The 25,930-nt window shown below is 42.6% G+C and overlaps 1 protein-coding gene across 3 annotated transcripts in view; it reads right to left on the bottom strand.

Annotated features, from left to right (window-relative positions):
• Positions 1–25,930, bottom strand: part of PDZD2 (PDZ domain containing 2) — a 330,846-nt gene that overhangs the window by 126,329 nt on the left and 178,587 nt on the right. The gene's annotated exons all lie outside the window — the stretch shown is intronic.

The raw sequence follows: 25,930 nt of genomic DNA, 5'->3' as shown, positions 1-25,930 counted from the left end.
GTTGCGGGTGGGATTCAGATCCTGGCAGAAGTCATTCGTGGGACAGACTCCTGCAGCTCTCTGCAGAACACCTACCTCTTCCATCAGCAAGGGATGCACACCTTGGTGATGGAGTCACAGTAGCTTCATTATACAGACACCCTTTCCCCACACAGTTCCCTGAGATGTACTGAAGATTTCAGGCATGGGAAAACAAAAACATACCAAAATGTGCATTTCATGTACACTAGAAATGTGAAGCTACGATGACGGGTCAAAAAACTTTCCACCTGGTGACCTAACACTTCACTAAAATTTCGTACTAAAGGGCCAGGTTTATTATTACATTCAAATGGGAATAAAAATTGGGGCTGTAAATAATTTTATAAAGAAGCCCATTCATTGGTCATGATGATTTCAACCAAATCTATACGAGTAACTTTTCTAATCCAACAACATTCCTATCTTCCCTCCCAGACCACTACTAGCAAAAACAGAAATTATCAGCCAGTCCCTCGGAATACTTACTCCTGCTAGAAATGTCAGCAACTGAAAATATGATTTGATTTTACTCCCTAAGATTTTATCAGGAAATAGAATTTTAAAAAATACGCTCCCAAACAGCAAAAAAAAAAAAAAAAAAAAAAAAAAAAATATATATATATATATATATATATCGTGACTTCTACTATGTGTAAAATTCATCTTATTTTGCAGCTGGAATAAAAGGGGTCTTTCTTGATCCATCACCCAGAGACACAAACCCCAAGGCCTTCACAGTACATATGAAAATTTATACAAATGATTTAAATGGGAATGAAGTTTTGTTATTAAAATACTGACAGTCCTTGAACAAAAGAGGAGCAAATGTTCTCTGCTCATTTGCAGTCCTTCTCAGGTCATGCTTCCAGAAAACCTGGAAGGGTTGTTAGGTTTTAGGATAATGTTTGTCTTTTCAAATCTGTTCATTTCTTTCAGAGTTTTATTCAATATGGATTTTCTCCCTATGAACACCATATTGTCATAAGCTGGTCCCAAACACCATGGGAAGTTCTACAATCTTCAAAATTGTTTCCTAATTTTTCATTCATAAAAAAAAACCTGATGACTTAGTAGCATCTGGATTTAAAGAAAGTCTTTTTTCTTTTTAATTAGATGGTTAAAATGTCTCCTAAAAGGAAAATGTTATGCATTTCCATACATGCTCCAACCGGCTTCTGGTCATCCGAACACCCTAACTCCACATCCTTGGGGGAGAAAAACCTAAGGTTTTACTTTACAATTGCCCATTGGCCAGATTAACAGATGAGAAGTAGAAAAGCAAGGCACAAAGTAACTGATATATACATGACTGTATATGCACTGGTGGGGCAGAGAAAGAACTGATAGGAAGAAGCCTAATTTCCAACTCCAAGCCAGAAACACCAGACCAGTCTAAATTTTCACGTGCTGTCCTAGGGCCTGAAAGTGGATCATGAGGGTGACCTCCCAGGCCTTCCCTTTCCAGTTTAGGAGAACAGATTTGCTCGGAGTTTAAGCTAACAAGAAGGAAATCTGTTATTTACATTGTTTTAAAGAAGTTGGGGTAGAAGAGGGAGAGGGGTTAACATTTTCTTGGCCCATGTCCTAACTAGTCTTGATCAGAGAAAATTTGCCTACACAATATTCTCTCCAATATTAATTTGTGACATCTGCCAAAAATCTATGGGGAAACCAGTTATTCTACCTCTCGTCCCATTCTCTCAACAAAGGGCGGGTAATATATATCCTATAATTTTGCTTTAAGGGCAATTGCTGTTACATTTACTCACAAAACTAGCCGTGCACCACGTACCAGCGCACAGCAAGTATGTAAGCCATTAGAAATATCTCACCATACAAGGTTTCGGGGCAGGTGAGGTTTTGGTCAAACTGCACATGGTAGGAGTCTGGAGCTCTGCTTTCTTTTCACCCACCTTGGTTTCTGGGCTGAGGACACCACTGTGCCCTCCCCCTCTGTGAGCTGGGAGGGATCCTTAGTTCTACTTCTCATTGTGTGAATGTGGAAACAGGCCCAGAGAGAGATGAGGCAAATTGCCAAGGTCACAGCACATTAGTGGAAGTATTGAGACTAGAACATGGATCTTCTGACTCAAACTCCAGGACAGCACTAAGTGGATGCATAGGTAGGTCTTCATAGCCAAGAACTACTAACAGGCTCAGAATGGCTCTCCAGCTGGTCACAAAGCCTGGCCTAGGGACACCTAAGACTTTCCCATGAGCAAACGGAGAAGGGTGAAAAACAAAGGCAGCATCAGAAGGGTAGGGAGCTAGGGATTGATTCCAGCAATCCCTAACAGAGAAAGGGATCATTCATACCACAAAAGCCGATGGCCACTTCCGGGTACATACCCCAAAGAATTGAAAGCAGGGACATGAACGGCTATTTGTACAACCATGTTCATAGCAGCAGTACCCCAAAGGAGGAAGCAACCCAATTTGTCCATTGACTGATGAACGGGTAAACAACATGTGGTCTAAACATACAATGGAGTATTATTTGGCCTTAAAAAGCAAGGAAATTCTGCGTATGCTACAACAAGGATGAACCTTGAAGACAGTATGTTAAGTAAAATAAACCAGTCACAAAAAGGCAAATACTGCATCAGTTCCCTTATGCAGGGTACCTACAGTTGTCAGATTCAGTGGTTGCCAGGGGCTGGGGAGAGAGGAGAATGGGCAGTTATTGTTTAATGGGTACAGAGTTTCAGTTTTGCAAGATGAAAAATGTTCTGGAGCTGGATGGTGGTGAAGATTGCACAATATGAATGTACTTAATGCTACAGAACTGCACACTTAAAAATGGTTAAAATGGTAAATTTTTTATTATATATATATATATTTTAAAAAGCCATTGGAACCTGGATTTTCTTTGCAATTTCCCTTTGGCCACTTCTAGGCTGTCATGCTTCCTATTATTAAAACTACAAAATGATGGCTACAACTTGCCCTAAGATAAAATTCGTACATGACTTGAAAACAACAGGAAGCACTAAGGTTTACTTCTCTCTTTTCCCCATCTCCTGGTCAAAAATAACTCCCAGAAAACTATGAAAGCAAACAAGATGCTCAGTTTGTTTCTCTGTTCTGTGATGGGAGATGATAACGATGCTGACAGGAACACCCTGCAGCTTGTGCAAGCAGGGAGAGCCCTGCCTGGAAACCTGAAGAGGCTCCCTTCCAGTTTCTGCATCAACGCACAGGGTTCCAGCCACCCTTGAGAAAGCTCTAGGCAGCTATAGTCGATTCTTTTCCTTTATAAAGCTTTCCTCGAGTTCACACAGCCCTCACCTCACTCAACCTCGACAGCATAGACTGAAGCCATCATACTGTTTTGATCTTTAGTTGTGTACAGAACTGTTGCTTAGCTGTTCAATCTGTCCATTTAGACCATATGTGTCTGGTGGGTAGAGCTGCCTCCAGCTCTCTGACCAGATCATCTGTCTCCATCTTGATTTCCCTCCTGGTGGACCAGGGTGAGGGAGGGGCACCAGTCTCTCTCTGTCTCTGTCTCTCTGTCTCTGTTTCTCTCTCTCTCTCTCTCTCTCTCTCTCTCTCTCTCTCTCTCTCTCTCTCTCTCTCTCTCTCCCCTCCCTGGGTTTTACCCTCTACATCCACAGCAACAACCACCAAGTAAGAGCGGCCAACGCCTCCCCCTCCATCAGAGCTGCAGGCATCTCAAACTCAGCACCCTGAAATAAAACCCATTAGGCTCTCCCTCAAACCGATGCTTCCTCCTATATTTCCTCTTTTAATTGATGTCAATCTCCAGTCACTCAAGCACAAAATCTGTCACCCATGACTGCTCTCTTCCCTTCACAGTTGGTGGTTAGGTCCTGTCAATTCTTAAATTCTTAAATCGTTCACCTGTCCCCTCCCCTGTATTCTGTTACATTTTAGGGCCTTGATTGCAAACTATTCTCTCTTCCCCAGTTGTTTTTTCCTCCAATCTGTCACATACACAGAGACATCTGATGGCAAAAATACAACATGTGCTTGAAATGCTCTAATAATTTCTCATTGCCCAAAGGATAAATCTTTTGTATGGTGCCTAAGACCGTCCCTGACCCAGCCCCAATGCCTGCACCATGAAACACACTGGCTACTGCCATTTTTCATGTAGTATCTATGCTTTCACATACACCAGTGCTTCCCAACTGGGGAAGATTTCACCCACTGTGGGGAGCAAGAGAGGTTGCTGCTGGCATCTACTGGGTAGAGGCCAGTGGTACTGCTAAACATCCAACAACGTGCAAGACAGCCCCCACAACAAAGAACAAGCCATGTGGATTCTTAGAGTATTAGATTACACCATATTTATTACCACGTTTCCCCGAAAATAAGACCTAACCAGAAAATAAGCCCTGGCATGATTTTTCAGGATGCTCGTAATATAAAATAAGCCCTACCGTATTTCCCCCAAAATAAGACCAGGTCTTATGTTAATTTTTGCTCCAAAAGATGCATTAGGGCTTATTTTATATTAGGAGCATCATGAAAAATCATGCTACGGCTTATTTTCCGGTTAGGTTTTATTTTCGGGGAAACACCGTATTACTACAATGGCTTCCCACTTGAGGGTCTGCAAGCATAAATATTGTCAGCGTGCAGAAAATTATGTAAGAAGCAGGTTAGGCAAACACAATAGGGGGTGTATGGAGGACTGGGGTGGGCATACCCTTCCTAAAGCATTTAGAGTCAAAATTCCAAAAGCCCTCAGCTGAATCACGCAGCAGAGTGATGGGTTTGCAGCTTGCATGAGGCTCCTGAGCAAGGGTGGAAGTACTAGATCAATATTTACTGAAAATTTCCTTCTTGTATTACATTTCCCTTCAAAGCCCGGCATACTCCTAAGTTCTAGTAAATAAATGGAAAGATAGAACAAAACTCTCTTTTCAGATCCTTAATATAGTTTCACTGTCCTTTTGAATTTTCTTCCCCCAAGGGTTCTTTCTTTGTAATCTAATAACCTTACTCTAGTTTTTCCAAAAATGCACTCTACAAAATACCGCTTCGAGGGAGAAGGACGCCAAGGTCAAATACGTTTGACAAGGGTCGCATACTAGCTCTCCCTTTGACTGGTGCATCCAAATCTTAGTTTATCAAACAGTTCCCACCCTTGCCTTTTTATAATACAGATTATTAATAGGAAACAAGTGCTTTGATGACTTTAAGAAACACTCTCTGGCATTCTCCTTGGCCATCTGATTTGTCCTTTCTTCAGTAGAGGGCACTCTTTTGGTTTAAACTTCCATTTGTGTGCAGGAAATTGCCAGCTGCCTCAATTCAGTCCCATCCCTCAGGCTGGGACTGTTTGCTCCTTCTCACTCTCCTCACCCTCATAGCTTGCCTCCACATCTAAATGTGGGCATGTTGAAACGGGCCAGTTTTCTTCATGAAGGAGTCATCTTGGGGAAAGATGACGGGAGGCAATGAGAGTTACACTGTGATAAGGGAGAGTAACTGATTAGGACGCGCACATCGATGCCCCAGGGCCTGGGTCCTGGGCAAGGACATGTGTCTCTTCGGGCTACTGGTCACCTAAGGCCAGTTTGTCAGAATCAAGGGCCATTAGTGAGGAGTAGGCCAGTCCATTCAACAAAGAGAAGCATGTTTTTTCTGGACATAGATGGAGAAAAAGACCAATCATTTTGGGGTAAGGAAAATCTAACTTCAGAGGAGCAGAAAGTCTTTGAGTTACACTACCAAGGGCATAACTAACACATGCCCCACAGGAAGCTGGACCAAACACGCCCTCACTTCAAGGCACTGGTGCCTCTTTGGCCCCTGAGGACAAACCACTTAGACCCACCAGCCAGGGGTCTTAGTCATGAGATAAGCACTTGACCCCTACATTCCAGCCTGGCTTGTCAGTCCAATAAATCCTTTGAATTGGGGTGAAGACATTTTTGGTTTTGGAAACCAAATCCAGCCCCATCACGACTTGAACTCACTCCCAGGAATCCTGACACAGACCCAAGCGTCCCCATGGACCAGGCCTTAGGGTTTGGTGGTAACTCACGCTCAGCTGGACAGAGGGAACAACTGGTTTCCTCAGGCAATGTCGCCAGCCACCTGAGGTTTGAAACCTCTCAATGCCTCTCAAGGCCCTGGGCTCTCTAGAAATCAATTTTTGTGAGCATCTCTGCAAACAGTTCCCCAAAGCTTCAGTATGTGGTCTTGTTGGTGTCAAGATATTAGCCACCTCCTCAGAACAAGAAACAGACAAGTAATTAATGAGTGTCTCCTCTAAGCACACACGCTGTGCAAACTTGTTGGGCCGACAAGACTCTGTTTATATGAAAAGACTGCCATCACTGCAGGACAACATGTGCTAAATGGGAAACGATGGTGAAAGGTTGTAAGGGCTCCAGGACATCCACAGGGAGGTGTCGCCATGGGCTGATAGTCAGGAACGACTTTCCAGAGGAAGTGGGTCTTAAAGCCTTGAAAGGCTGTTTCTAGGTTTTGACATTTCCCACAATTCCACGCTTTCCCCCTTGTAGATAAAAGTGGGCTACTCCTCACAGTTGCGGCACCTGGGGGCAATTGCATCTAGCCCAACTCCCCCGACTTGACACCCCCATAGCAATCAGAATATGTCAAATGGCAGGCTTGTTATCAGGCATTCTGGAAAGGACTACTTCCAGCCAGGTCTGGGATCAGATAGCCCACACTGCTGGAAGAATATGGACTGGATAAAAGTGACAAAGGCCACCATCATAATTCCACTCAGATGTCACACATGGAAACAAAAACCATGGGCAGGGTTTGGGATTTCCAACCCTTTATATTTTATTTTTGCGACATTGATATTGTCAGATAATGCAAGTGTTGCCATTCACTGGGTTTCCAGGAACGTAAGGTGGTGTACATGTTTAATTATCCCAGGACAGCTCTGCTGAGTGAGGTGCATCCCCAATGCATGTAGATTGTGGAGATACACACCAGAAGATTCAGGAACAGGAGGCAGTGCTCTGTGATGGCTCCCTCCACTCTTGCCAAGGAGCTAAGTGACCAAGGGGACCCAATGACACTATGCTGCTCAGTCACCATAGATGACACTCTGAGGACACCTGAACATCATTCACACTCAACACACACTGCACCATGTGGCTGGGCTGCAAGCGCATTTCAAAAGGGCTGGTGAAACTTGCATGAACTGGAAATAGGGTTTTTTCAAAGCATTTGCTGAGACTAGCCGACTCCTCTCCCTATCTGTCTCCTTCTGTTCTTCTGTGAGCTTAACAGTGACAAAGGAATTCCCCTCAGTGCTCACAGTTTAAATGATTTGCTTTACCCAGTCTATAATTTCCAGATCTCAAAATAATTCCTCTTAAAAATTAAAAAAAAAATACAGCCCCTCAAGCTTACCATGTCTACAAAAATGTGATTAAAAATTATTAGCCTTGGAGTGAAGCCTTTGGGAGGAAGAAATCTATCAAAAACCACAATATGCTAAATGACACGTTTGGGCTCAGCTATACTTTCAAGGTATTTCTCATCTCTTCCAGGAAGAATCTTCTCTTGGAATCACATATCGTTCTGTGGGGGTAGGAACTTGACTTACAAAACCTCCGCTTTCAGCATCGGTGAGGAAGCTGGGTCATGTATGGAAATTTCTTTCTATAAGCTTTCAAACAATCAGTTATTTGTTTCCCCCCTTTTTTTCCCACAAGAATTTCTCTAAATAATTAGAGATTTCCCATGGGAAGCAGGCGATGGTAACTTCCAGGTCTTAAACTTATCTAAAACAGTTTAAAAACAAAAGACACAAGAATGTGCCTGGCTGGCCTGTAACAATGCGAATTCTGGCAGTAAGAACTGCAGCCAAAGCATGAAACTTCTAGACCCTAGGAGGAGGGTGGGCACGAGGATAAAATCTCTTTGGTTTGTTCTCAACCAACTAAGAATGTGTGGTCCTCTTAGCACTGACCAATTAAAGTTTAATTTTTAAGACCTATGGAAAAAAGGCTTGCACAGGACCTTCATAATCTAAGTAGCAAGAGTAACATCAGATTCCATAAGAAAATAAACTGGGTACAAAAGGTTCAAAAATCACTTTAGCCACATCCCTTTGTGCATAGTTAACACAGAGATATCAGAGTGCCCAGAGAGAGCAAGGTGTGTCCCAGGAGCACTGCGGCTGATGGCAGAGAGCAGGCGTCTTAGAGAGTGTAAGTAACTTCTCTAAATCAGATAGGGGAGAGTTAGGATGCAAATTTCCAACCAATAGTTCTGCCTAGCTACAAATCCTATGTTCTTTCCTCTCTGGCACCAGACTCTCAAATGTGTCCCATGTCCCAGAGGGTCTACGTGAGTCTTCTGTGAAACCTCTTAGGGGGCCTGCATGTTTTGTGAAAAGAAAGCGAGCTTCAGTTGGACAACCAACCATGGATTCAACTCACTGCTCCCTGCTTACTAGCTAGGTGAATACTATGCAGACATCGCTACACCTCAGCTTCCTCCTCTGATAAAGGACCACGCGGCCAGCCTGGTGGCTCAGGCGGTTAGAGCTCCATGCTCCTAACTCCGAAGGCTGCCGGTTCAATTCCCACATGGGCCAGTGGGCTCTCAACCACAAGGTTGCCAGTTCGATTCCTCAAGTACTGCAATGGATGGTGGGTAGCACCCCCTGCAACTAAGATTGAACACGGCACCTTGAGCTGAGCTGCCACTGAGCTCCTGGATGGCTCAGTTGGTTGGAGTGCATCCTCTCAACCACAAGGTTGCCGGTTTGACTCCCACAAGGGATGGTGGGCTGCGCCCCCTGCAACTTGCAACAGCAGCTGGACCTAGAGCTGAGCTGCGCCCTCCACAACTAAGACTGAAAGGACAACAACTTGAAGCTGAACGGCACCCTCCACAACTAAGACTGAAAGGACAACAACTTGACTTGGAAAAAAGTCCTGGAAGTACACACTGTTCCCCAATAAAGTCCTGTTCCCCTTCCCCAATAAAATAAAATAAAATAAATCTTGAAGATGTAATTCTGCTCACTGAAACATGAATGTAAAAAAAATACACCGTTAATGAGCATTAATCCACTTAAACATAGTTATGTCTCAATAAATAAGAATATTTTTTAAAAAAAGTACCATGCATGTACAGAGGTTTGGCTAACATAGAGATCACCCCTGTGCTGGCCACACAATGGGCATTCAACAGATCGTGGTTATAGTGACTCTTGTATAAAACCTGCTTGCTCCACCCCGATTGCTTCCCATTTAAGTTTGCTCTCTCCTGTTTCGCCTTATTTAGATCACTAACTGAATTATACACGACTTGTCCTGGTGCCCAAAGTTCCTGGCTTAATTGAAAGCACCGAAGGGGAAAGTGGGAAAGCAAAGCATCGTGCTTAGTGAAGGGCAGTGTTGAAAGACACAGAAGGCAGTTCTGTGTGTTCCTCAAAGGGCTGCCAGCTCCAATCAGGCCACGGGTTACTTGACAAGAGGAGGAAAGAGGGAACCGCACGCCGTCCCAGGGTACTCCCTGAAAAGTCACACAAAACATCCACACAGAGTTCCACTGAAAAAATAGCTTGGCCATATTTCTGGGTAACTGCTTGTTATCATCGCCAGAGTCAGGGCTTCCACTTGAGGATTTCCTTCTCAGGAGATAAAACCGAGAGCTTTATCTATTTCGTTTTCTAAATTATTTCCTGCCAGGTTAAGGGCGAGCAGTTATCTTCTTCTTCTTCTTCTTTTTTTTTTATTGATGAAGATATCGAAGAAAAAAGAAGTCTAATGACTGTCTAAGGCTGCTCTAAAAATCAAAGGAGAAGCCTGAACTAGCATTATCAGCTATGCTGTTTAAAATGAAAGGTTATCTTTGAGACTCAGAACCTCAGGAGAACCGTGGATCTTTCTTTGTTCTTTCCATAAGCTCATGGTAATAAATATACCTCAGGGGAGAAATCTGAAATACCCAGAAAGATGCCCATGAATGATTTCCAGATGGTTCTTTCTTTGACTTAACTTCTCAATCCCAGGAGCTCTGTATACTCACCCCACCTGGTTGCACATTCCATGTAGGACTGACATTTGCCGCTGAATAAGCCATTCACCTTTTACCCAGCTCAACACCTCTTCTTTCCCCAAGGCACTTCCTCCAACCTCATGGGCACCTCCACTCTGAGCTCTTGGAAAATCCATTCAGAATTTCTCTTTTCTTTCTATTCATCTTCCAGTAGAAAGGGACCCTATTTTGATTTCCTTCCTGGCTCTCCTTGGCCACAGGCCTACAATATTCTCTACCTGGCAGGTGTCAAATTCCATCAACATCCTGTGACTCCTAGAGTTTCTCTTCAGCAAATGTAAACTCCTGACTGTGGCCACCAAGCCCTTCAACTGGCTGACCCCGTCTTCCTCATCACTCCACCAGTTTCTTCTGTCCCTAAGAGCAGGCTGCTGTGCCCCCACCCTCACTCAAGTGGCCGTGCTCTCTTCATCAGTTTTTCCTCCCATGCCCACCACATCCTCCCCATGTTTACCAATAGTGCTATTGAGTTTATAAACAGTGACACACAACTGTGCCTCCCACGGTGACAATGAGCACAAGGATCCTCAGTAAATACTGATGGATAGTCATAGGAGATGCATACATCTGTCCTATTTCACACTCAAGTCAACGGCGCCATCCATCCTGGGGCTCCCTCCCTTCCCCCCGGCATCTGGATTGAACTTTTATCTCTAGCCAAGTGAAATGCTCTTGCCCGGGGACAGCCAGGCACAAGGACTGCAAAGATGTGGGGTCCTTGAAGAAAACAACTGAACATGTGCAGGTCACAGCCTTGCAAAAGTGACACTCAAATCAGGGTGAGCCCAGCCTAAAAATAGATGCACCTGAATTAGGGCATCAGATGGAATCAGAAGGCACAAGAACACCACACCTATCTCACATGGTTTGCTTGTTGGGCTGGGACAGCCGGTGCCCCTGGTTTGAGGCAACGCAAAGATGGCAGAGGCATACTGGTTCACCTGTTGCTCAAAGGCACTCAGAGACCGAGTGGGAGTAGAAATCAGGCCTCTCCACTTGACTAAGGGCACTCTCCCATCCCACACAACTGCAACTGGAGTGGAGAAGCCAACGCTTGGAGTCTCTGAATGACACCAGGGAGAGGTACCAGGCAGGCAGCCACAGCTGCCAACATGGGCACCCAGGCCCCGTTCTAGAACGAACCAATTATGAAGGCTTCTTATTCTTTAAACACAGTGTTCTGCATCTAGAAAATGTCCAAAAAAAGGAAAAACAAATTGCAGCATAAAAAACCCAGCTACCCAGCTGTTTGCCTTCCAAGGATTCAGTCTAGATGTCATGAGCATTTGCAAGGACAGAGCATCAACGGGGCCCACACCCTCTTACCAAAGGCTCTCCCAATACACGTACATGAGATGCCCACAGCCCCTGCCAGATCAACCTCCAATAAATTCTCCTTAAAAACAAGAGGCTCTGAATAAAGGGTTTCTGAAAGCCCTGGTCTAAAGGTGCCCCGCACAAAGGAAAATTTCCCTGCTGACAGAGTGGAAACAGGACCGAACTCAGAGAGAGGCCAAGTGCTCATTAACCTGTCTGCATACGGCTGGTCCTTTCATCTGTTTTTCAAAAACATGTCTGAGAAGAATAATGTTCGTTTCCACCCAGGATAAGTGTTGAAACCAAAAAAGTTTAAAAATCAATTCACACACACACACACACACACACACACACACGCACACGCACACAGGCAGATCAGAACTTCTTTCCCTCACATTCTCAGCCTTCAGTCTTTGAAACTCTGTGGCTTATACACAGATCAAATGGTGTGATCACGAGCCTGGGATGTACTTCTCCCAGGGAGGGAGCCGGGCTTGTTTGGAGAGTCCATCGGCCTCTATGCTAAAATGTGTGGGACTCAGACAAAGGTGGTTCCTGTGGCCAGGCCCCAGGCAGCAGCAGGAACAGAGGAGACCCCCAGCCTCAGGCTTTGTTGTCTCTTTGGGGAACACCACCCAGCACAGGCGGACTGTGGCTGGTTCACTGGGGGAGTACAGACAAAATCGAGGAGAGTCTAGATTGAAACCGATCTAGAAAAGACCATGTACACACGCGTCACCATTTTCGATGCATGGACTTGACAGCTGCAGTAGAAGAAAATCAGGCGGTTTCAAGTGAGAGAGACTTTACCAAGTACAGTGTAGGCAAAGGAGGATAGGTGCCATGTCTTCCCAATATTTCTTTGCATTACTGCACAAGTCTGCAAACATCCAACGTGCCTTTTTGGGAAAAGTAAAGGTGTCCAGGGAAGCCCCTCCTAGGCCTTTCAAAAGAAATAGGAATTTAATATCCGTAACTTTGCCTCTCTTTCAACAACCAATAGGCACGTTTTCACCACTCAAGTATTTCTCCACGTCCTACATTTTGCTGAACTCGGTCTCTGCATATGCTAATCCCCGACAGACTGACTGTAAATATTTCATGCCATCCCTACTTCCCTTACAAGCACATGTCAGAATTACTGAGGTTGCAAGACTGAATTCAGGTTTGCTTCACCAGCTTTTTATGTCAATGCTGTGTTAAGAAATGCCACTGTACATAGTATCGCTTCAATCTCAACTGAGTTTCAGCTAGAACAAAATCAACCTTTGTCGCAGCATCATTGCCTCAGTATCTTCATCTAAGAAAATGGGGTCAGCAGTGGCACCAGATTTCATTGGATTGCTATCCCAGGCACATCTCTGTCCTCTGAAAATTTCAAGTTGTCCCCTGAGACACGTCCCATCTACTTAGAAGATTTTTCTTTTCAAAATGAGATCCTTGTGTTAGGAACAGACTCTTTAGTATGAATCACTGGGAATGGCGATGCAGTACATGTTTTGTCATTAGTGATTTTAACTTAACCCAACTCCAAGTTTTTGATGTTTTGGAGCTGCACGCGCTGCCACTTGAGCCAAGAGCTTTCCTAGCCTTTTAAGTTCTGGGATCGCGTGGCCTGGGAGAAGTTCACCGAGGCACTTTGTGGTTGGGCTGGTGCCACTGAAGAGTTACAGACATTGACGTCCGTGTCACTGAGAGGCAGGGAGTGACTCCAGCTCTCAGCAGGAGATGGTGGGGTGAGGGGAAGGAGAATGACCCAATTAAAATGCAAATGATTCCTCTGCTTGATGCTGCTAAATGAACTCTGAAGGAAAATTAATACATATCATGCAATCTCTGGCCAAATCAAGACTTCAAGATGACCAGAAATTGCAAACTAAGATCCTTTGTGATGACTTTCTCTTTTATACTGTGTGAGATCTAAACCTTGGTCACAGTGAACCGGGAGCTAAAGAATGAGATTTGGTTTTGTTTCCCCAGTCATCTTGAGTTCAACTCTGAGCTGCTTATTCACCTGATGACGCAAACGACTCCTGTCATTACCAAGCTAAGAAAGATAGAAATCCACAGTGGCAGCAGGAGCCGTGGGGTGAATGGCCCCACACAATGGGACTGTGGCTTTTTAAAAGGACAAGAAGTTAACATTTTATAATTATGTGCCAGACACTGTGTCCAGAATTTAAACACTTAGTTCTTAAAATAACTCTTAGGGTCTTAGTATTTGTATCTTTTCCAATTTCACAGACTAGATAACTTGTCAGAGATATGAGTTACATTTGCCTTAAGTTGCGTAAATGATAAGCCGACCATCAGCTAATTCTTGGGTTCCTGTTCTTTTCACTTGTCATACTGTTCTGCTAATCAACATATTTTCCTAGAGTCTCTATTCTTTTCAGACCTTGGGCTTCCAGCTGATGTTTTCCTTAAAAGCGATTGAAAACCTAAAGCTTAAAAGAAGTACACCACGTATTTCTTATAGAGAAAGACGCTGAGCCTTTTCTCAAATGTGACTTTGGTTATTGTCGAGCTCAGGATGTGGCACCCGACACATGAGTGCCCTGAGTGAAGAGAGCGCCCGCCCGCGCATGAGAGGTGGGCCCGGGAGCCTCTGCTGCTCGTTGGACCACCCTACCGTGTGATCATCTCCAATTAGCACAGCCCACTCCAGATGCAAGGCTTCTTGCTGTGAAAACGTCACTTGGGAAAATGCCGTCAGGTTAGAAGGAGGCCTCCACAAAGCAAGTTCCCGTTTTGGAGGTGAGGAGCTTTTCTGGGAGGACCCTCAGGGTAGCCCATGGTTGGCTGTACCGACTCCAGTAGGAGCAACAGAGCAAGGTTAATGGGTCCCAGTGCTCAGAAGAGCATGGAAGTGTCACTCAGAACCCACCAAGGCCCTAGTTACTAAGGACAACTGCCACTCACCTGGTCTTCGTGTGGTGCCGCCAAGGTTGGGGCTAGAACCAGAGTGAGATAACTACGGTGCATACTCTATATTGGTTCATGAACTCCCATTTAGTGGAAAATCGGGAAAACCACTTTTCTCATATTCCCTTGCAGCCAGAGTGCAGACCTGGGAGCTTGTTTTCACCAACCAGACCTGGACACAGAAGTGGGTGGGGCTCACCCGCTGACACTCAGCTTGTGGTGAGCACTGTGGAAAGAGGGGCACAGTTCTGGCCTTTTCTCTGTAAAGTCCTGGGCCCGAGCAGCGAGCCAAGACTGTGTGGTTTTTCTGCTAGAACAGTCCCACCATGTGGTTTGGCTCTTTTCCTGGCTCCACAACATGTGAGCCTGACGCTTGGTCCCTCCCAGAAATTCTGTGAAACACCTAACTAACATCCTTTAATGCATCCTTTTCTGCTTAAAGTAGCTACAGGAATTTCTGTTGTTTGCAGCCAAAAGCCCTGCTGGGCTCAGTAAAGAAGAAAGCAGAGAAATGAGAGGAAGCTGGAAGGGCAGTGGAAGCCAGCTGGCACGGGCAGTGCAGTGGCCACACGTGCTACGTCAGCGGCTTCTACACCCAGTACTGTGTGCCCAACGAGGCCACGGGGGGGTCACCCACAGTGCACAGGCTTTAGTTGGCTGGACATTGGTTGAAATCTCAACCTAGTGCCCAATCTCTGTACCGTGCCAGGCAAGTTTCTCATATTCCGTAAGCCTGAGTTTACTCATCTACAAAATGGGTAGAATACTCTCTACCTTACAGGGTTGTAGAGAGAATAAAGCTGATAATATATGTAAACAACCTAGGACAGTGCCTAGTGACCATGACTTGTTCCGGAAATAATACACCTATCCCCTTAATCCATACCAATTGACTTGGCTTACACATTAACACACAGAAACATACCACATAAGTCAAAATATAGTTTTTTCCCTAAAATTATCTTCCCAAGAGGAAGATAATTATATTTGAGTCCATATAATTATATTATGAACTACTCTTTCAATTACTTTAATTATTGGTGGCAAAATACTGTTTAGAGAAGATACAACTGTCTCAGACTTAATATCAATTTTAGATGCTCATAGAGGTTAGAATTGGCTTGAAATAAAGAGGGGAAATAAATTTAATGGTGAATTTAACAATTACTCCTGGGGGAAACGACCTCACAATTGAAGTGCTGGATTCCCTTGCAGCAGAGTAGCATGGTGGTTAAAAGCATGAACTCTGGCGCTCTAGAGCTGAGTCTCAATCCTGGCTCTACCTTTCATGGACTGTGTGACTTTGAGCAAGGTACTTAAACTCTCTGGTCCTTAGCTCCCTCAGTAAAATCAGATAATAGAGGAATCTTTCTCACAAGGTTGCTCTGAAGAGTAAATGAATTAATACATGTAAAGCACCTATGGCAGTGCTTGGAACATACCGTTTCCCCAAAAATAAGACCTTGCCAGATAATCAGCTCTAATGCGTCTTTTGGAGCAAAAATTAACATAAGACCCTATGTTATATTATATTAATTATATTATATTATATTATATTATATTATATTATATTATATTATATTATATTATATTATACCCGGTCTTATATTATGGCAAAATAAGACCGGGTCCTATATTAATTTTTGCTCTAAAAGACGCATTAGAGCTGATTGTCCAGATAGGTCTTGTTTTCGGGGAAACATAGTAGTAAATGCATACATAAATTTGAGCTGTTCTCAATTACAGGATGAAGGGGTGGGAGAATTGTGCCAGGGTTATGTGAATGGTTCCTGTTGCCTTGGATAAAAGGTCCAGTGACAGCACTACACAGATATAAAAAATTGCTGTCTTTCAAATAATAAAGATGGAAATGAAGGTGATACACCCTAAAAATCTGACTTAGATGGTGTAAAACTTGGCTCTGAGTTTGAATAAATTTGCTTTACAAACTATATAAGTGAGAAAGGGAACATTCAAAAATAATATATCACTTAAATTTTAAAGGAGATTTTAAATGTGCGTGAATTACATTAATAAAGCAAATATTAGAGGTAGACATGACTATTTCATGTATACTGCTATATTATTTGTACACTGAATAGTATACTATTAGTACGTGAAATAAACTACTTTATACAACTAATTACGTTGGCCAAAAACCTTTTTGTTGAGGACCCTGCTTATGTATGGAGCTTGTATTCCACTATGTTTAGTAAATAAGATGTTCTTATTCTCTTTCTAATCAGCACAGAAAATACAAACTGATATCAAGAAGCATCTTAAACCCTATGTTCCTGCTCCCTTTAATTTGTGCTCTTATGACCCCATTCCAGCTTTTTGCTTAGATTTCAAACAGAAATAAGCAGCATCAAACCAAAATAAAATGAAAAGGAAGGAAGTGTAGAATATCTTCAGGTGTATTAAATATATGCAATCTCCAAAGTGGGTAAGGTTGTTACCCAATTGTATATACCCAATACTCTCATTATGCCTTCATTTTTTGGGGAGTGGGGTGGGGATAATAAAATCCAACTAAAACAACAAGATTTTCTAGATTCACAAAGCATGAAACACAGAAAATATTATATTCCACAGGGTCTTCTCTCATCTCTACTTCACTGGCAATGGAGGATGAAATCGGACAGATATTCCATACTATGTAGCAGTGGTTCTCTTAAAGGCAATGCAGAATAACGTAGGCAGGCTTGTCAGCTGGAACATTTATGATGTTTATGATGTATGAAGGGTAAGGAGCGAGAACACTTAAACCATGAAGAGGAGCTCAGAACTAAACTGTCAGCAAAGAGAGCCATCCATGCTAACAAAATAAGCCCCTTTATGTTGCCCTTTTTCTCAGTTCTTTTTGTATGTGATTATAAACTCATGTTAATCAAGCATTCTACCCAGAATTGGATAGTTTGTATGGGTCTCAACGTTTAGACATGGCATTAATCATAATTCTTACCGGATATCAGTCTATCCAAATGTAGAAAAATCCAAACAGTTTGTTCAAGATATTGTAGGCAGCTTCTTAATCAATAGATTTCTCAAATCATTGACAAAACCAAAGTAAGTAGACATCAGTAACACATAGCATATTTTACTTGTGTGGAATTTAAGCTAAAATTACCTCAATTACATACTTAGCAACACACACACACACACACACACTTAAAAACCAAGAAGAGTCACTGAAGTTTAGCCCGACAACTGTGGGAAAGAAACTACTTCAGTAGATGGGCCATGTGCTCCCGGCTCTGAATGGGTTGTTCCAAGCCTTTCAAGTCATCTAAAATGTGAATCAGTGCTGCCAAAAATCAGCCACATCAGAAGGCACCCAATATTTGAATAAAGCTGCTCTTACTCTGGGAAGCTCTCAGCTTTCTCAAGAGGATACATCTCTGACCGAGAAGAATATGCAGACAGCCACCATGAGGTTACATTTAAGGGTGTTTAACTAGGGGTCTGCTGGGTTGGAAAATGCAAACATCCTTCTAAGATAGACTGAACTCAACTCCAAAAGGGAAGAATACAGGCCAAAAGCACTGCAGAATATTCCATCACTGACTTAAAAGAAGAAAAAAAGCAACCCCAGCATCCTCGGGTTTTAGGTAGAGATTATCAAACCACTTAAATTTAAGCATAGAACACCTGCAAGGTAGTAAAAAGATTTGTTCTGCATTCCTTCATCATTTAAAAAAGGAGAAAGGAACACTGATCAAACTTAACCCCTTCGGTGGTAAAAACAGACGTGTATAATTTTATAGGCTAATTTAAAAGACAAGCAGGAACATTTAGGATGTGCTGCTTCTTTTTTGATACTTAAGCCTAACCTCTGCTTTATTCAGTGTAATTCACTGTAATTGTGCCCAGAATTCCTTATCTGTACCTTTTCTAACAACATTCATCATCTACCTCGAGTTAAACTCTTCAGGCTCAAATCCCACACTTCAGCTACTAGGTGATGATAACAACAGTATTTATTGTTTTTCAGACAATATATTGGCATGTTTACAAATACTGGTTCATTTAAAAAGACTTTCCTCGATGTCAGTTCAATCATGACCAGCCTTGCTCAGAGTAAGAACTCAATAAATGTTTGTTAACTGAACTACTGTTAACTAAACTGTCCATGATTTTTAACATTTGTGGCTGATTTCATTAAGTTAACGCTCAACAACCTGTAATTAGTATAAAGTTAAGGTGTAGTAAGTTCTTATTAATAACTAAGCTTATAAGAAATGACATAACTCGGGGCGGCTGCATGGCTCAGTTGGTTAGAGCGCAAGCTCTGAACAACAGGGTTGCTGGTTCAATTCCTGCATGGGATGGTGGGCTGCACCCTCTGCAACTAAGATTGAAAACAGCGGCTGGACTTGGAGCTGAGTTGCACCCTCCACAACTAGATTGAAGGAGGAATTGGAGCTGATGAACCCTGGAGAAACACAGTTCCCCAATATTCCCCAAATTAAAATAAAATGAAAACTTAAAAAAAAATGTTTTAAATGATGTAACTCAATGTTGAATAAATATCTCATGAAAAACACTTATTGGTTATTATTTTGCTGCATTTCTGTTTCAATGAGTAAAATACAAATAAAGACAAATAAACAGTACACTTGAAATAAACACACTGCTTTAAAATATTCAAAAATGTGTATTTTTCACTAATTTGGAATGACTTTTACTCTCTCAGTTGTTCTCTTTTCACCCCTAACTTACATAATAATATTTAATTTTTATTTTTGAATTGTAAGAGTTTTTATTTTCTAAATGCAAGTCCCCTTATCAGATATATAATTTGCAAATATTTTCTCCTTTCCTTTTCAACAAATGGTTCTGGAACAAATGGAAATTCCCAAGCAAAGAAATGAAGTTGGACCCCTCCCTCACATTAGACAACAAAAATTAAGGCAAAATGGGTCATAGACCTAAATATAAGAACTAAAACTATAAAAAACAAACAAACAAACTAACAACTCAATAATAAACAGACAACCCAATTTAAAAATAGGCTAAGAATCTGAACAGGCGGTTCTCCAGAGATACACAAATGGACAATAAGTACATAAAAAGATGCTCAACATCATTAGTCATCATCAGGGAACTGCAACTCAAAACTACAGTGAGATATCACTTCGCACCTCCTAGGATGGCTATAACAAAAAATGCAGACAATAATAGGTGTTGGTCAGGATGTGGAGAAACTGGAACCCTGATGCATTGCTGGTGGGACTGTAAAATAGTGTGGCTACTTTGGAAAAGTTTATCAGTTATTCAAAATGTTAAACATAATTATATGACCCAGCAATTCTCCTAAGTATGTACCCAAGAGAAATGAAAACATATGTCCACACAAAAATTTGCGTATGAATGTTCATAGCAGCACTATTCATAATAGCCAAAAAGTGGAAACAACCCAAATATCCGTCAACTGATAGATAATCTGTGGCACATCTACACACTGGACTATTATTTGGTGATAAAAAGAGATGAAGTGCTATACAGGCTACAACATAGATGAATCTTGAAAACATACTAAGTAAAAGAAAAGAAGCCAGTCACAAAAGACCATATATTGTATGATTCCATTTATATGAAATGTCCAGAATAGGAAATTTATAGAGACAGAAAGTGGATTAGTGGTGGCTAGGGGCTAGGGAGAAATTGCTAATAGGTACAGGATTTCTTTTGGGGGTGACAAGAATGTTGTAAAATTAGATAATGGTGATGCTTACACAACTCTGAATATACTAAAGACCATTTAATGGTACACTTTAAATGGGTGAATTGTATATATATTTTAAAAAAAAACCCTAGGAGGACAGATGTGGGCTGTCCCTAACACTATATCCCTCACGAAAGCACTGAAGATTGACTGAAGTATTAACTTCTCAAATTTTAAACAGGCAAAATGAAGATCAACTAAAATGATCTGGGTAACAAAGTCACCTATTCTTATAGCAGCTAACCTAAACGCTTATTTTAAATGCTTGGCAAGTAGAAAGTTCTTAGAGAGGTCAGTTCTTACCTCCAACTCCCTGTCCCCTTTTCTAGACTGGCTAGTGCTTGGGCAAAACTAGAGAAAATTAGCAAACTATTTTTAACTACGAAGAGTAAGCATTTGTCCCGGAAGATTTATGAAGACACAGTTTAGTAGAAAATTAACAAGTAAAATAATCTCTTTAAGCATTCTTGCTGTTTCCCCCCGCCCTTTTCCTCACCCCACATTCAGACATAAACCTTGTGGCCCAGCAAAAAATGAGAACACTTGGTTTCCTTGGGGGTTGATACAAGTAAGTCCATTATATAGATAAAGAAACAAAAATTCAGGGACATAAAGCTAGCTGTTCCTCAAGGTCATAATTAAAATAGCTTTAGTACTGGCGCTAACATATTCTTCTACCTTCTGTCCCCCAAGAAATAACAAAACAGCACTTTACATGTGAAATCACCTAATTATGGCCTCCAGTCTCATTTCCTCTTGGCAGGGCCTTGCTTCCTCAAGCCAAGGCAGACAGATGCTCAAGAACAACAGGAACAAAATGGAGAGTGTGGAAGGCTGGCCAGGCCGTGCCGGAGTCTGTGTCTCTCCTATTCTCAGGCGGGCGAGCAGGCCCCACCTCGGGCTCACCCTCCTTCCAGGCCTCAAGTCCTTTACCTGTCCCCTTCAGGTAAGGGAGGAAATCTGACTCCCATCGGCAAGAAACAGGGAGCTCTTTCCAGTTTTGTCTACGTGTAGGCGACTTGCTATCTGGGAAGGGGGAGAGTCAGCAGATCCCTTAAAGCAGGTCAGCCAAGATCGTATGTGTTCATGAGTATTTCCTGACAGCCTAATGTCGTCCCAGCACCGTGGAAGGCTGGTTCGCCAGTGCTATCTACACCTGCCTAGAATCCAGAACTGAGAGAAGCCACCAGAGCACACATAGCCACCCATCCCAACCGCTGCCATTCTCGCACCATTTACTACATCATTTGCCATCGGCTTCATGTGCATTCTTTCATGGAAGCCCACCAACAAATCCGAGTGGGAAGCACAGTTATTATTCTCCATTCATATATAAACTCACGTGGCGAAGCTAACTAACTCACCCAAGGCTACACAGCCAGGACGTGGGAGAAGTGTGATGACATTCCAGACCTTGAAGCCAACCCTGTTTATCACAGAAGAGAGGAACTGCTGATCCCAACACTGGATGGTCAGCAAGAAGCTGATCTACCAGGACAATGCAAGAAGTCCGCTGCCTTCCCGCTCAAAGAGAGGCTCCCTCTATCTGTATGACTGACCCCCAAAGCTATCCTGGGTGAGCGGTTTAGTGAGTTCCCACAGAGCCAGGGGAGAGCTGGCTCAGTGCCCCTCAGTGCCCACACACAGAGTGTGCATGCAGATATCTCTCCCTCAGGTGAGAGCGATGTAGAGTTCACACTGAACAATACACACCAGCAGAACCGCGTCTCCGAGGACGGCCAAGCCCAGAGCCTACAGACAACAGGGTGGAAGGTGAGCGCTCAGCCAAACAGAAGCCTGGGAGAGAGCAGCTTCCAGAACAAATGACAGTCTGCACCCTCTAAGGGCGAAGACAACAGATACATCAAGCAACGGTCATGTAAAATGAGACTTTATATCATTTGCATTTTCTTCTGTACTTAATAGACTGTGATCTGTTGGTAGTTGGGGTCTTGAGGTACACTGCTTGTTTCTCTGCCCTAATCCCAGAAAAAGAAAACGTTTTCACACCGATAGAAGGCACTCCATAACCTGGAGGGAATGTAAGGATTCTTGAGTTTGGTCATAATTGGGATCACAGGTGCAACTTCAGCCAATGTTTCTTTTGAACACACATTACTCCTGACTTATATCTGAACATCAGACAACGAAAAGGAGCACTCACAGAGGTGCAGACAGCTCTCCAAGGGTGGAGAGGACAATGATCATAGCGAGTGGCTGGGGAAGTGTCACAGGAGACCAGAGCAGCCCAAGCTGCTCACAGATTCTCCAAAGGCAGGAACCCAGTTTTCCTGTTGTGATATGGACATCCGAGGTTCACTTTCCCAGAAATACCTTTTGTATCAGACTGATACAGTCCTGGGGCTCTAAATTCCAAGGTGGGAGTTATTTCATTGGTTTAGGTGTTATTACAGAAAGTATTTTAAAAATATAAATATGTTTCTGCTGGAGGGAAAATATTTTAACCCTGCAATTTTCACACAGGAGTAACGTATAGAACCATTTTAAGGAGGAAAAAAATCTTATCAGAAGCCATCCATCCATAGACCTCATTTTAAGTAATATTGACTTAACAAGATAAAATCTTTTTAAAAATTTTATTATATTTGTAGGAGTGACACTAGTAAGTAAAATTATATAGGTTTCAAGTGTACAATTCTATAATATATCATCTGTATATTGCTTTGTGTTTTCACCACTCAGAGTCAAATCTTCTGTCACCATATATTTGGCTCCCTTCACTCTTTTCTACTTTCCTCTAATCCATGAAGATAAAACTTATTTTATTGCCATGTCTTTCAGTGGTAAATTATTGCTGCAAAAGAAGAGGTTTGTTTCTTAGTAATTGGCAAAATACTTTTTCGAAGATTACTGTGATGAATAGTTTAAATTTTTTTTATGCATCCCAAGATTTTGAAACCATTGTGTGAGAATCATAGCTTCAAGCTGTTTAACAGCCTCAATCCAATTAATATATATTACAGGGCTTGGCACATAGTAGGTGTTCAATAAACTTTCTTGAGGAGATGAATTCTATATGATTCATCATATAGAGACAGGAGTTGGTAAAGCCCAAAGTGTATAACACTGCAAGCCAGGGTGGACAAGCCCAGGCAAGCACCAAGTTGTGACCTGGGCAGTTGAGTTTAAGAAAGCACCACAAGAGAACATCAATAGGAATTTGATGAGGCAATTAAGTCACCTAGGATGGGCTCACTCTGCCCACGGTTACCACCAGGAAACCAGCTGGTGAGGACTAACAAGTCCCTCCCGAGGATACCACTCTGCACACATACAATCTGTGCCTAGCGTAGTAGTTATTTTTTACCTTTCTGTCACAGACCTGGGAGGTGCCAAAGAGAGGGTCAGAGGCAAGCCTGGTCTCACAGAAATGACAGGTTTTGAAATCAGCCAATTTTGGATCCTACCATTTACTGCCTCTGCGTCCTTGGTGCATTTCTTAAATTCCAACTTTCAATCTCCTCATTAGTAAAACAACAGATCACTATCTCTCAGTGTTGTTGGAAGGATTACACATGAGAATGTTTGTAAAAGCCACTGGTGCATCATTGGTGGTTAATAAAGCTTCATAGTTCCCTAACTATGAGACAGAACGACAGAGCCCTTATCCATAGTAAGGAAGAAAGGAAAAATTCAGGATGTGAAAAAGGACTAAGGCCAAGAATAAACACAACATGGCCTTAGGGTGGAGTTGGGAGCAGACTGTGAGGGGAAAAAAAAGGTAGAGCTGCCTTCTAAAGTGAGGGAGGTTTATTCCCAGGCTGAGTGAAAAAGAGGAAGAGGGATTTACCACGTGTTCATGGAAGGATCCAGGTAGAATTTAAGGTCATTCATTGGCTCAAATTAGAAGATCCACTTTTCCAACATCCCAACAGAAGGCATGTTGGTGAGCTAAAAGTGACTTGGCAAAAGAAAAGAGGGGAATAGGATATATAAAGCATTTGTGCTACCAGGAAAGTGGGCCAAAATTGGGGTGATGAGGTAGTTTCTGAAAGACTCTCCAGCATTTGAGTTATCCTTTGGTTAGACTTCTGGAACATTTCCCTCATCCATCAATAAGGATCCACTGAACTGAGGATAGAGCCATACTCAGGACATTGCCATTCAATCCTGCAGGTCACACCAGCTCAACCCAAACTTAATTTCAGGCTACAGTAAAACCAGAATAAAATGAAATCAGCATCTACTACAATTATAATTATGTTATTATAAGTATGCCTGCAGATGGGTCTAGAAAAGCTTGGAAAAGCAAAATACACTCAATATATATTGGGTGGTGGATTGAGAATTTCCCCTTTTAAAATTATTTTTTAAATTGTTATGATCTTATTAGTGCAATACAGAAAACCTGGGAAAGGGAAAAACATCAAGTCAGGAACAGCCCAATCTCATCCATGCTACTGAAGCCTGTGGCAGGAGAATTTGGACTAAGACCACTGTTGAAATCATACACTGCATCACGCCTGGCTTCCAATGCATTCAAGAGTAGGCCAGACCAGACACAGCTGCAGCCCATCAAGTCCAGAGCTTTGGAGACTGAAAGGCTTGAGACTCAATTTCTTTTGGTCAAAACATCAATGCAAATTTCACCCACATGCAGCATCCTTATAACGCACTATGCTGATATCAAACTAGACCTGAGAATTTTTGGTCTGTGCAACTTCATGCTAACAAATACCTAAATCAAAGTTTCTCTCAACTAGTCTGAAATTTTTAGTAGTTCTGCAGCACACAGACATACCTACTCCCTGCTGAGGAGCTCAGCAGTTCCCAGTATATGGGGAAAAGGGTGAGAGCCTACACATACCTACACAACCTGACTTTTACCTTAAGACAGACTTCAGACGTAACTGATCACTTTACATTTACGCCAGAGGAAAGTTGCCTACACCCCACTAGAATTCATCACCCACATATTTAAGGTCTTGGGTACACAAACCACAGCCAACGTTGGACTAGACAGTAATTTGGGTCTAGGATGATCTCAGCGATGACTCTTGGAATATTCAGTCCTTACCAACATGTGACTCGGCCAAGGCCTACACAAATAACCCCAAGGGCAAGTTGCAAGGTCCCACCTGGTCAACGGATGTAAGTTCAATAGTCCCAAGGCTAACCCCTCCATTTCCTCTTCCCACCCCAATACCTTGTTCATACCCGTTTCAATACTTATGTCGCAGTATTGCATGTGGCTATACACCCGTCTCCCTGTCAGACTATGCGATCCTTGAGAAAAGTAGGTCTTCTTTACCTGTGTGCACCCAACTCCAGCACAGTGCCTGTCACACAGGAGATGCTCCATTTGCCCTGATTTCCTTGGGGCATCCTGCTTTAAATGATTGCCCCAGTGTAATTATTAGTGCCCCCTTTCACTGAAATACACTGGTATATATGATAAATCCTATGACCATCCTATCAATCAACAGTACATGAATGTTCGCTGTTGGTTTTATGATATTTGTTTGTTTATTCTTAAACTCATCTTCCCATTATTTGCTGCAGTTATTCTAGGTAGACAGGCAGGTAGATGGGTGGGTAGATGGGCAGGAGATGAATATACAGACTGACTGAGAAGCAGGAAATGCAGAAATTAGTTGTGCTAAGAATTTGAAAGCATGATGATAGCTTTGATTTGTCACAGCACATTTCCCTTCTAATTATCTCGTCAATCCTTTCATAATAGTCAAGGGACTCTGCTTTCTCTGAGCCCACTGGCATGGTCCGGGCACCGCAAGGCTGGCAATGGCTGGAATGTGCTGGTGGCAGTGGGGAAAGCCACACTGACTTTAAATCCACACCAGGATCACTGAGAATCGATGGTGTTGACAAGTGTTCACTGTTTCTACCTCGATGGCACCGCTCCAAGCCCAGCATCCTGCCCAT

The sequence above is a fragment of the Rhinolophus sinicus genome, chromosome 3 (genome assembly GCF_057876585.1).
Source record: "Rhinolophus sinicus isolate RSI-liver-muscle chromosome 3, RSI-T2T, whole genome shotgun sequence".
Classification (NCBI taxonomy): domain Eukaryota; kingdom Metazoa; phylum Chordata; class Mammalia; order Chiroptera; family Rhinolophidae; genus Rhinolophus; species Rhinolophus sinicus.
Note: the sequence above shows the minus strand (reverse complement) of the source record. Positions and strands in the feature narration are given on the sequence as shown.